General features: G+C 45.1%; 1 long non-coding RNA gene across 2 annotated transcripts; it reads right to left on the reverse strand.

Moving 5' to 3' along the window:
• Positions 1-1,339: 1,339 nt before the first annotated feature.
• LOC126522603 (uncharacterized) lies at positions 1,340-9,499 on the reverse strand. 2 transcript variants are annotated; one of them, XR_007597468.2, is made up of 3 exons: positions 8,976-9,499; positions 7,464-7,554; positions 1,340-1,586 (listed from the first exon to the last, which is right to left on the reverse strand). It is a non-coding gene; the product is annotated as an uncharacterized lncRNA (long non-coding RNA). The 2 variants fall into 2 exon arrangements; XR_008610548.1 differs by having other exon boundaries at positions 7,400-7,554.
• Positions 9,500-12,143: the final 2,644 nt, after the last annotated feature.

Genomic DNA, 12,143 nt, shown 5'->3' on the forward strand with positions numbered 1-12,143 from the left:
ACGCTGTGCTTGAATTTTTTTAGAGCGCAGCTCTTTGGCGTCCGTTCCTGGGTTTCGCGTCGTCGTCGGCGTTGTCGTCGGCCTCGTAACCAGCTCCGCCCCCCTTTCATCCCCCCAGCGCTAGCAGCGACCGACTGATACCGCTGGATGCCGCTGACGCCGCTAGAGAGTCAAGATAACGTGACTGCATAGAACACCGTCGCCGCCATGCAGAAAGAGGAGGAAAGGGTCCCCCCCCCCTGTTCTTGTGTGGCGGATAGGGTGCTCTTCAGTTGCCGACGCGCCGGTTATTTCACGTAGGCCCCGGCACGTCGACGAATACGTGACCACCTTCCCACGGCTAGACCTGGTTCTTAGCGCTGCGGAAGCGAGGGTATCATATTGTTTGTGTCGGCATCGGCGGCGTTGTCCCTGAAACCAACTCCGCAGCTGGGGTTGACTCACTATCGGCGTCAGCGGCATCAGTCAGTCGCTGCTATCTCTTCCCTCCTCCCTTTATCGTGTTGTCCGCTTGCTGCGCGCGCTTCTGCCCCCATCGTTTGCCGCTGGGTGTACACGCCACCCCCCTCTTCCTGCGAGTCTCCGGTTGTCAAAGCGCCGGCTCGAACTTAATTCCTTTCTTCGCTCCTCCTCCAATGCAACCCCTGTGCGGTGGCAATCAGAGAGCCAGATCGGTGGCGGCGGATGTGTATATGTGCACCGCCCGAGCCGAAATTGCCGCTGCCGTTCGCCCTGTGCGGTGGCAATCAGAGAGCCAGATCGGTGGCGGCGGATCTGTATATGTGCACCGCCCGAGCCGAAATTGCCGCTGCCGTTCGCCACTGCGAAATTATCTTGCTGGTAGTAGCTGCCTACTTCGCGCCTACACTGTAAAATAATTTACACCCCTAAGGGTTTTTTTGAGTGTCTATAACTAACCCCCTAGCACCCTAGAAAAAGCTGGGTTTTATAGGCAATTACACCCTTATGATGGTTATTCTATATTCCAATAACACCCTATCCCTTGAGGGTGTTTTGAACAACATATTACCCTTCGACCCATGGGGTGTAAGGGTGTGATCAGGAATATATTACCCCTTCACCTATCGGGTGTAATGAGCAATATAATAGCCCTTGCTATAAGGGTGTTGAAGTACGGCATGTTGAAGCGGGCACACATGCACTTCATTGTTTGTTTCGTAAGTCTACAGTCAGGCTAGCACACAGAAATGTTATGTACGGTGTGCATACAATAGGTAATGTGTTTCCAAATGCATGGCATAGCAACTTTGAAGAAAACACATAATCACGTGTGAGTGTTCTGCGTGAAATAATCCATTTACCACAGATACAGGAAGAGTGACTGCATGGAGGGTCATTTATTCTAGCCACCTGTACAATATTTAGAGCTTGCACTACGCCTTGTATGTGGTGACAAGTCTTGTGGTCGTTCTACACTGAAGAACAGTCTTATTCAAACCAATGTTCCAGGGCACAGGCGAGGCTGGTGATGCCTTTGTGTAGCTCCATTCCAATGTCCTAAGGCGAGCCATCACAGATGAAGCCATTTCTTCATTGATCGCTGTAGCCATCTGCTTGTTTTCTACCTGCAAAATGATTTGTTGCAATTTAATGTCAGGAAAAGTACACGAAACATGACAAGCAGCGCTTCCCTGCATCATTCACTTAAATATTTCAAGATCACATGAAGACCAGGATAAAGAAAATAAGCACAGATGGTGCTTACTTCCAAGAAATCGTTATTTCGAAAGAATAAGGCATTTATTCTGCCACATCATGAATGTAGGAGAGAGAGGCTACACAATTATATGAGGGCAATTCAGAAATTACTGCCAATATTACTGCAAACATTTTGAACTCTTTATCATTGATGCGCTTATGTTTATGCTATCGAATGTCGCCTCACCATCCTATCTCTTCTCGTTCCAGAGAAATCGAGCAATTCATGGCATCCAGTGGTGAAGTCCAGTTGAAACAGCAGGCTGTAATTGAATTTCTGACTGCGGAAGGTTGTGCGCATATCAACATTCATCGCCATCAGACTGCAGTTTACGGGTATGCCTGTGTTGACGTCAGCACTGTGCAGAGGTGGGCAAGGACTGTGAAAGACCCAAATCCTGCCGCATCAAATCTCCAGGATCAGCACCGAAATAGACGGCCCACAATGGCTTCTGATGAGGGTCATGAACATCAGGCAGATAAGTTGACTCAGGGCAATCGCAGGATCAAGCAACACCAGATTGCAACAACACTCGCCATTTCCATTGGCTCAGTGAACCACATCATTAAAGACCTGCGTTACAAGAAGACTTGCGTTTGTTGGGTGCCACGGCAACTGAAGACTGACATGAAAAAGTTCAAGAATAGCCAACAAGTTAAAATCTTCTTGTAACCCAGGAGTTTCTTAATTATCTGGTTCACTGAACCAATGGAAATGGCGAGTATTTTTGCAATCTGGTGTTGCTTGATCCTGCGATTGACCCCATTCAACTCGTCTGCCTGATGTTGATGATCCTCATCAGAAGCCGTTGCAGGCCGTCCAGTTCGGTGCTGATCCTGGACGTTTGATGCGGCTGGATTTTGATGTTTCACAGTCCTTGCCCACCTCCGCACAATGCTGACTTCAACACAGGCATCCCCGTAAACTGCTTTCAGATGGCAATGAATGTTGAAGGGCGTAGAACCTTCCGCAGTGAGAAATTCAATTACAGCCCGCTGTTTCAAGTGGACATCATCACTGGATGCCATGCATTGATCGATTACTTTGGAACGCGAAGAGATAGGAAGATGGGGCAAGTGACATTCTATAGCATAAACATCAGTGCATTAATGATAAAGAGCCAAAATGTTTGCAGTACTACTGGCAAAGTAGTGTGTTTGGAGACATTATTTCCTTAACCGCCCTCATATTACAGCAATAACGCTGGGCAGTTTGTTTTTGTGTGTGACATCTGACCCAAAACTACAATTTGGAATGTGCACAAATAAAGATGCTCGTGTTGAGTCCAATAAATTGCTTACAAATATATCAATCCTTTCTTATGCAATAAGTTTACAATGAGAAGCCACATCATCTCACTGCAACTTTTCCCTACAAGCAAGTTATATTGAAAATAAGGTGCAGCCATATGCTTCGCTATGCATTGCAGGGTAACCATCAAGAGGTACTTTGACATTAATGCCTTGTTCCCAAAACCAATAGTGTAAATGCCAACCATTATTTCACAGGAGGTGGTGGCCACAAGGCAAAAACAAATTCGCAGGGTTTACGTGCCTAAACAATGACCTTACGTTCATCGGTTAGTATAACACATGGCATTGTTGTTTTGCCTGCCTCCTCAGGAATATACATTATTTATGGGAGTAGAAATCAGCATTTTCACAGAAGTTTGCTCCTTTAACAAGAGACACAAACGATGCTGTTCTTCAGATTTCCCAGGCAAACAATGCAAGCATCACTATACTCACTATCACAAACAATGCAAGCATCACTATACTAAGCATCACTAAGCTGACCTTTATTTTTTTTCTTAATCTATGACCTACACAGTGGCTGGTAACAACCCCTCTCTCAGAACTATTTGGCATCTCTACTAGAAGCCCTGCCTACACTTTTTAACATCATCTTAGAAATCTCCACTAAGCAAGCACATAATCCTGCTGGTATTTTTATTACAGAGGTTTTCACTAAAGATCTTCCAAGCAAGAACTTTTTAGCATCTGATCATTTAGATGCTTTGAACTGGAACAACACAGTGAATGCATCATGCTTAACAGAAGTTTAGCTATTTTAATCAAAGCACAGTTAAAGCCTTTCATGTATGAAGTTTGTCATCTGCTTTCACTTGATCTTGCTGGTTATATGATTGTGAGTTACACTAAGATCAAACATTCTAATGGCCAACATCTTTCATCTGTGAAGCGCAGAAAACTTTAGTGCACTTGTCAGTGTTGTTACGGCATTCTTAAATGTGATGATTAGGCTGCTGGCTGTTTAGCACTGTAGTGGCATTGTACAGGGTGATCATTTTTAAGTTTTATGGAATATTTAAAAATTTCCTGTGGCAGATGGCATAATTCTTGTCCTTGAGCTAGATTATTTGAAGAGGTGGACATCACTAGCATAAGAAATCGAAACACATGTCCGACTAATTAAAAAAAATTCACTATTCACTTTGTCACTAATTATTTTACTGCACATATTGCAATTTACGAATTGTAGCCAGTGAGCTTGGAAGACGTGTGCACTTGAACTTCCAGGATGACACCAGTTTAGGAATAATTCCCTGATAAAGAACACTACACAAGGGTGTTCCAGTTACTTTCGTGCATCAGTGCATAAAAGCACATTTTGTTAAAAAAGTAAGTGGAACAACAGTGCATTTTTACGGCAAGTTTGATGGTACATATCTCCAAACTGGCGTCATTCTGGAAATCAATTCCAGAGTGGATGCATCTTGTAATCTCACTGGCTATGATTCGTAAATTACAATATGTGCTTCATATATGTGGTGGCACTGGCAAACACTCCTAGAGTTCTACTAGGAAACATAAATACCGAAGAAAGTGGATGGGGAAAAGGCACCTGTTGTAGTTCAATTGGTAAAGCATCGCACGCGTAATGCGAAGACGTGGGTTCGTTCCCCACCTGTGGCAAGTTGTTTTTTCATCCACTTTCATTTTCAGTAATTTATAATTTCTTTATTTCATTTACTAATCACAAGTAATTTACCCTAAGTTTTCCTTGGTGTTAGTGTTTGCTGGCTTCTTAGGATAAGATTAATAAACATCGGCCCCTCGGTTAAGCCACTTTCTTTTTGTTTATATGTGCCATGAAGTAATTAATTGAAAAGCTAATTAATAGATTTTCGTTAATTAGTTGAACATGTGTTTCGATTTCTTGTGCAAGATATGTCTGCCTGTTTGAATATTCCTGCTCAAGGACTAGAATTATGCTATATGCAACAGGTTATACTTAAAAATTCCAAAAAACTTAAAATCATCACCCTGTATAAAGACACTGTGAATTTTAAGACAAGCTTCAGTGAACCTTACTGAATTAGCAAATGGCCAGTGTAACTAGCATGATTATTCTGGAAATCTTTTGTAGCTATAAGCATAGAGCATTTCACTTACACATTTAGGAATGCGAAATTTTCTTGAAATCAGCCCTTTCTTTTTAACAGCTAGCATCCCTGCCAGTTTGGTTAGACATAATGTTGCATGACTTCAATAGTACTGCAAAATCAGATTTTCTTTCTGCTCCCAGTGTCTAGTGATATATCTTTACCAGTGCCCTTAGCAGCTGAGATAACTAATGTTCCTGCAGGTAAATATCAGAAAACATTGCGATAACTGCCATGTAAATGCAATCGTGCGTCTTGTTTACAATACAGCATGTGCTCTACCTCCTGCCAGGTTTGTTCTCCATATCAGGCCAGCATGCAACTTGTACAAAAGGCACCTTTCGCATGCATGAAGATATTTTATGAGGTTATGGTGGTGTCAAAATATGACATCAACCATAATGCCTTAAACTATTATATGAAACACTTGTAGAAAGATAGAAAAGGCACCAATCTTGAATTTATCACGTTCGGTTTACAGTACCATAGTAGAAATGGCTCAACTAGTACAGGTACGCAAACGGGCTAGTTGGTATTGGTCGATGACGTTCGACAATGTGAACTCGACAAAGGATGGAGAATGAGGTGATAGCATTTGTCTCCATTTCTCGCCACTTTCGACGTCCTTTGTACAAGTCCGCACTGTTGAACATCATGGGTCAACTAGTACAGCCTGAAAAAAATGTCATGAAAGGAAACTTGGCTCTCAACCTCGACAATTCTGCCTGTCAGGTATTATGGTTTCTTCAGAACTTATTTCTTTATAAAAAGTCATGCCCATCAAGTAAAGCTTACTGAAAGAAATGAAGAACAACATCAACACCTCTCAAGGCACATGCATCAAAGGAGTTAGAGCATCATACACATTACCTTTAAGTGCAAAAGTATTGTTTTTCTTAGGCAAACTGCATTTCTAGTTTCTTAAAGCCTATATATTCATTTGTCACAGCTATGGGAAAATCACAAGGTGGAAAAAGATGTGTTGGTGCAATTTCAACATTTATGTACAACAACAAAAGGTAAAGCACAGGAAGTCTCACTGCTCCTCTGTCTAAATGACACTCAGTTTCATTTGTCATGTCCACTCCCATCCTGATGGCAGCAGAAACAGGAAGAGAGCAGCGTGGTTCAGAAAGCAGACGAAGGTGCTGATATCCTAGCTGACATAACGAGTAAAGAAGGGAGCTGGTCAGGCCATGTAGTGCAGACTTGAGACATCGTTAACTAGCGCGAAAAAAACAACGGACGACAGCTAGAAGCACACACGACAGAACTCTAGGCTTCAACTGAAATTTTGGCTACACAGAAACATAGGATCCAGGGGATGTGACCTCGACGGATGGAAGCAACATTCATCTCTCCCTTTCCCTGTCTGACAAAGGAGGTATCGGAGCAAATTGATGGATAGGTTCATTTCGAGATACAAACACTCTTTTCGGTGAGAGCCAGGGAAGGGGTGCTTACACACCTATCACCCACTTTTTGATGCAAAGTGCTTCGAATATTTTCATGTCGACCTGCCTCTAGAGCCGCATGGGCAGATGAGCACTTTGAAACTGCTCAGTGCATGAGCACCTACAGCAATGATTGGCCAGATGGCCACCAGCCACTGACAGCTGCCCTATCTTGGTTCCCCGAAGCAGTCTTTTAAACACCGACCTGCTTGACTTGAGGGAACACAGGGCTGCTTTCAGTGCCTTAGTGGCTAGTGGCCACCTGGCCAATTATCGCCATACATGCTCATGCACCGAGCAGTTTCAAAGCAATCGTGCGCTCAGGCAGCTCCAGAAGCAGGTTCATAGGGAAATATACGAACCACTTTGCATAAAGAAAGTGGGGAACAGGTGTGTGAGCAGCCATCCTTGGCTCTTACCAAGAGTGTTCGTATGTGAAATTAACCTGTTCATCTATTTGTTCCGATAGCTCCTGTGGTTTCCAACAGTCGACATTCTGTGCATCCCATGTTTCTGTGCAGCAAAAATTTCAGTTGAAGTCTCGAGTTCTGTCTTATGTGCTTCTTGATGTTGTCGTCTTTTTCACGCTAGATATTGATGTCTCAAGTCTGCAATGAGCACCAACTAGCCCAAGTGCCTTCTTCAACCATGTAATGCATAGGGCAGATAACCGGTGGCACATTCGAGTTACAGAACTGATGCCAAGGGAAGAGAAGGGTAGTCAAGGACGGTAGAGAATTAGACTGTATGATGAAGTCGGGAAATTTGCAGGCTTCAATTCGAATCAGCTAGCGCAAGACAGAGGTAATTGGAGCTCACTGGGAGAGGTCTTCATCCTCCAGTGGAAAAAATATGTAGGCCAATTGTGATGAAAAAAGTATACCTGTCGGCTCAGACACCTTCACTGTCTTTTGAGCAATGTGTAGGCCCAAGACAATCGGCCGGTTCCCATGCAATTGCTTCATGCTGACTAACTGCATGGGCACAAGAAAACAACTCACCATTAATACCACCCGAGATTGACCACTTAATAAAGGAACCTCTCAAACCTGCAAACACAATTAAGCATTTACCAGCTTAATACATACATATATATAAGCCAAGAATAGTTACAATAACCATACGCTTTATAACTAGACATTAGAATAAGGTAGTGAAACGTAGAATAGCCGTAGGATGTTCAGTGCAGTTCATTTCAGAAATACTGTCGACCACTGACAGGACGCCTTAGGCAGGGTTCAGTCGTACAACAAGAAAACAAATAGTAGTAGTAATAAGCATGCGTGCGTGAAATCAAAAAACGAGTTCAAGGTCGAGAAAAAAATGATTAGGCTCGATGTACTTATTTACACAAAGATAAATTCATAAACAAATAGCGCAACCACGCGTTCATCCGCAACGGCACGAAAGCTTCTAGAACAAACGAGTACAACTGAAAACGAAGGATAACCACATAGCCGGGATGGTTGTGGTTCTTTTGTATTAGTTCTAGCGATGAAAGCACACGCATTGCAAGCTACCTGCGTCATTACCTACCACATGACCTGGGACAAAAAATAAAAACAAAACGAGTGCAAGTACACAAGCGACATTTAATACGGTTGTCACACTGCACACTTTTGGCCGCGATCGATCCTGACTGGGATCGAATTTCTGGTCACGTTTGGCTTCCTTGCTGAATCTGCGGACGGGAGCCAATCGCGGTCGAAAATTTCGATCCGGAACAGGCTCAATCGTGATCGAAAGTGGCCGTGTGACACCGGTATAAGTATGCGCCCATCTTTAGCAACAGAATGAATTAGCCAAACCAAAGTATTATTTACCTGCCTGCGCCGTATACTGACGCGTAGCAGTACTTAATTGTCTACAACTCAATGTGCTGTCACAATTAGTTGAGGACACACGAACAATGAAACATCCGATATATTTTCATTTCTTTTTCACGTTCGGTGCCCGTAGGCTCCGCCTGAAGTACACATACTACACTCGCATCCAACACACCTTGTGCTGTCCTTTAAAGAAATTACGCGAAAATTACTACCACAATGACGCACCATAAAAACGCGACGCTGAATGTGACCACGTACAGTCGCGGTCAAAAATACGCGGCCCACGGCTCCAGTCGGCGGAGCGGCCGCGAGCCGCACCGCGGCGCTCGCGTCGGCGCTGCGAGAGTTTGCGCTCTGACGACAGGTATCTCCCTCGCTCTCGGGCGGATACGTAACGGACGATACGTAACGGGCGGATACGTAACGGATACGGACGATACGTAGGGAGATACCTGTCGTCAGAGCGCAAACTCTCGCAGCGCCGACGCGAGCGCCGCGGTGCGGCTCGCGGCCGCTCCGCCGACTGGAGCCGTGGGCCGCGTATTTTTGACCGCGACTGTACGTACCTTTTATATGAGCCGTCCATGCGCCTTGCAAAAGGCCCTCGGTTTGAAGGCGGAGCGCTGTCACGATGTATACTCTGGGCACGCCATTTCGTTTACGTAGTGGATGGACGATGTTGACGATGGATTCCGCCGAAAAAAAAAAGTCCCCTTCATCACTGTTCAGGCCGAATGGAAGATGTTTTCTCGTTGGCCACGAATGACGGCCGTCGTAGGCATAGTAAACACACTGTCACAAAGAAACACCGATGTCGTAGGCCGCTACTGCCTTTCTTTCTCACGCATAATCGCGTCGCCTTCAGTCCGGATGCTCCCTTCGCGTCGATGAGCACAAAAGTACACGAAAACAACGAGATGGTGCAACCTAAACGTAGCGAAAAACAATCTAATTACTCACAACTTCAAGACTGTCACGGAGAACACACACATGTGCACCCGGCGGCCCGCCGCGAGACTCAGCAGCGATCGCGGCGACACCCGTCGGTGGAAGTTATTTCAATTTCGGTTTCGTTTTCAAGGCATAAATACATATATTCTTTTAAGCTACGTGTGTATATTACTTTCGAGGCTATTTATTTTACGCTACCTCTAAGCAATTATTCTTATTATTATTATTATTATTATTATTATTATTATAAACAACACAGGCAGATCCCACGCACTGTGGGAATCGACATATGCGCAGCTTGCTGTTCTATTTGCGTTCACTGACGATATTTGGCGATGATGTTGACGGCCTACCACAGTCGTGATGTGATGTTGAATGTTATAATACAGAAAGACGTGCTTGCTCGAGGCGCTGTTGCACGCCATTTTTCGTAGCTCACGTGAAAGTTAACGCTCTAATTCCCTTACACGAGCGCATCGCATCGGGGCTGAAGCGTTGATTTGCCGAACAGCCGTTTGCGTGTTGTCGTCTTGACGCTGCGGTGCTTTAGTGCGGCTTTGCGTCTCTGCATGCCCTGAGTCAGTGATCCACGTGCACAAAACTGCGCGGTGCTTACTTTTTAGAAATAGCAGAAACGTGCCCTTTCATACCTTGAAGTAAAATTATTACTGTTTGCCCGCAACTGTTGCCATGTTTAGTAGTAGTGCTCCTTTTATTGAGGAGACCCCAAACGAAGCATGCTTTGTGTTTGTAGAGTGTGAGACCGGGCTAGGTGGTATTCCATGCTGAAGTGACTAGCGCTGGAGGGGACACGGGGCACAAAAGGGCGACCACGGCGACAGCGCCCTTACCTTCTCCGGCGATCATCCCATGTATGCGAGCTGCCACGGCGAAAAGTGGCATTATTTACCCAGTTCGTCTGGGTGTTGGCTTTAAACATTCTCTTGTCTCGTCGTTAGTCTTCCAGATGGCATTGTGTCGATGACCAGGGTGTTTCAGTGGGCATTATGACGGCCAAAGGGGTCCAGAGAGTATTGTAGCGATGCCCACAAAGTTCTCGCTAAAAGGGCTCGCACACGCCTTCCCCGAGTCCCTCTCATGTACATTATGCACGCTCTAAAACCACCCACCGCCGCGGCTGGCAAGGCAGTGACAGCAGCAGCAGCAGAATTGGAAATTATAAGGGAGGAGGCATAGAAAGCTTCGCTTTAAAATCTAGCAGAACGCCTCTGTGCACACTGTAACCTGTCATCCAGAGCTCTGGTGTTTTGACAGAGTTCAATTTCATTCTACAAAGTATTTCCCGTATTCAGCATGTGCACCTGTCCTACCCGTCTCGCGAGGGGAGACGGGCGAGTCTCGCGCAGGTCTGCATATGCCAAGACATCTCGAACGTACTTTGCAGGTGGGCAATCGCGCGCACACTTGAAAAATGCCTCGCCACTGTTCCGTGAACAAAGATGGGTCTGCAAATGGCCCGCCAATTTCCGGAATCTCATTCTATCTATAATGATTGGCTTAATGTCCTATCCATGCAGGCAATAATACTGTCTCCAATTTGGGAGGGGAAATATTTGAGTAAATAGCACTGTTAGTCGGTCTGGCAAATACTGTATGCATCGCAAATTGTACGTTGGTTCTCTATACTTTCTCACATTTCCCTCCCTTTCTTTTCAGCACTCTGTTCTGGCAGCTTTTTGTAAGCCAGTAGAACTTTCCTTTCCTATACAACTACAAACTTAATAGTTTCTTTTTGTACAGCCAGCTTCGTAAATTGACGCAGACGCGAAGCCATGAGCGTTTTGCACGGTTCTTTCTGTAGAGGCTGCTTGATCAAAGCATTGTGGTGGGTGAGAAGGCTCAAGTTTGCCTACGAAGCTACCTTGTTTTTAAACGTCAGAGAAGCAGAACGAATTGGGGTTATTGATTCCGCGAAAGAATCTCAGGTGGGGTCAAATCTTCCCGAATCGGCGTATCTTTTGTCCGAGTATGGTTCGTCGCCCCCTTTTCTGCCTGTTTCGTTGTGCTTGAAAGAAACCTAGACGACCGCATTGCTTTGGAGCAATTGTGGCGCGTCCAGCTGCATGCTGTCACGTGGCCTATTCATTTTGCTGGATTGCTGGCGTCCCACAAGCAAGAGCTGCACTTGTTCTGCCTTGCTGAAAACGTTTTGAACATTTTTCTTTTTGGTTAAATATTCAATGCTAAAAAAAGTATGTGCGCGCTTTTGGATTCCGCGGAATTTGTGCGTGACGAGATTTGAGAACTGTGTGCCACCTAGCCCACTATGACATAATAGTAGTGCTTCAGCAACAGGTTTTTCGCAGGACATATTTAAAATGGCTCATCAAAACAGACAGTGAAACGGTGGGGAACCCTCTTCAGGCGTTTTGTCGGCATTGAAAGTCCGACATGTCTCGGGGCGAAGGGGTTGGGGTAGGGGAGGGCCCGCTTCTGGATCCGCCACTGGTTTGTAGTGCCGTGGGACACGCTGTCTCTTTGTACAACTGTATGTTTGTGAATGTAATAAAAATAAACAAAAACACCCTTGCACCCACCTCCAATATTCTTAGTCAGTGCACCCTTTTGGTGGGTAAAAGGGTGTTATGACATCTAGAACTGCCCTACGCTTCGCAAGAAGTCATGATGATGGGATATTTCTAGAATGAAAACACCCTTCGACGGTGTTATGACTCGCAATTCTCACCATCAAGGGTGTAAATTATTTTACTGTGTACCGCACTCACGAAAGACGTCGTGCACTTCCTGCAACTCGCATTAAC

Source organism: Dermacentor andersoni, chromosome 6 (assembly GCF_023375885.2).
Source record: "Dermacentor andersoni chromosome 6, qqDerAnde1_hic_scaffold, whole genome shotgun sequence".
NCBI lineage: Eukaryota > Metazoa > Arthropoda > Arachnida > Ixodida > Ixodidae > Dermacentor > Dermacentor andersoni.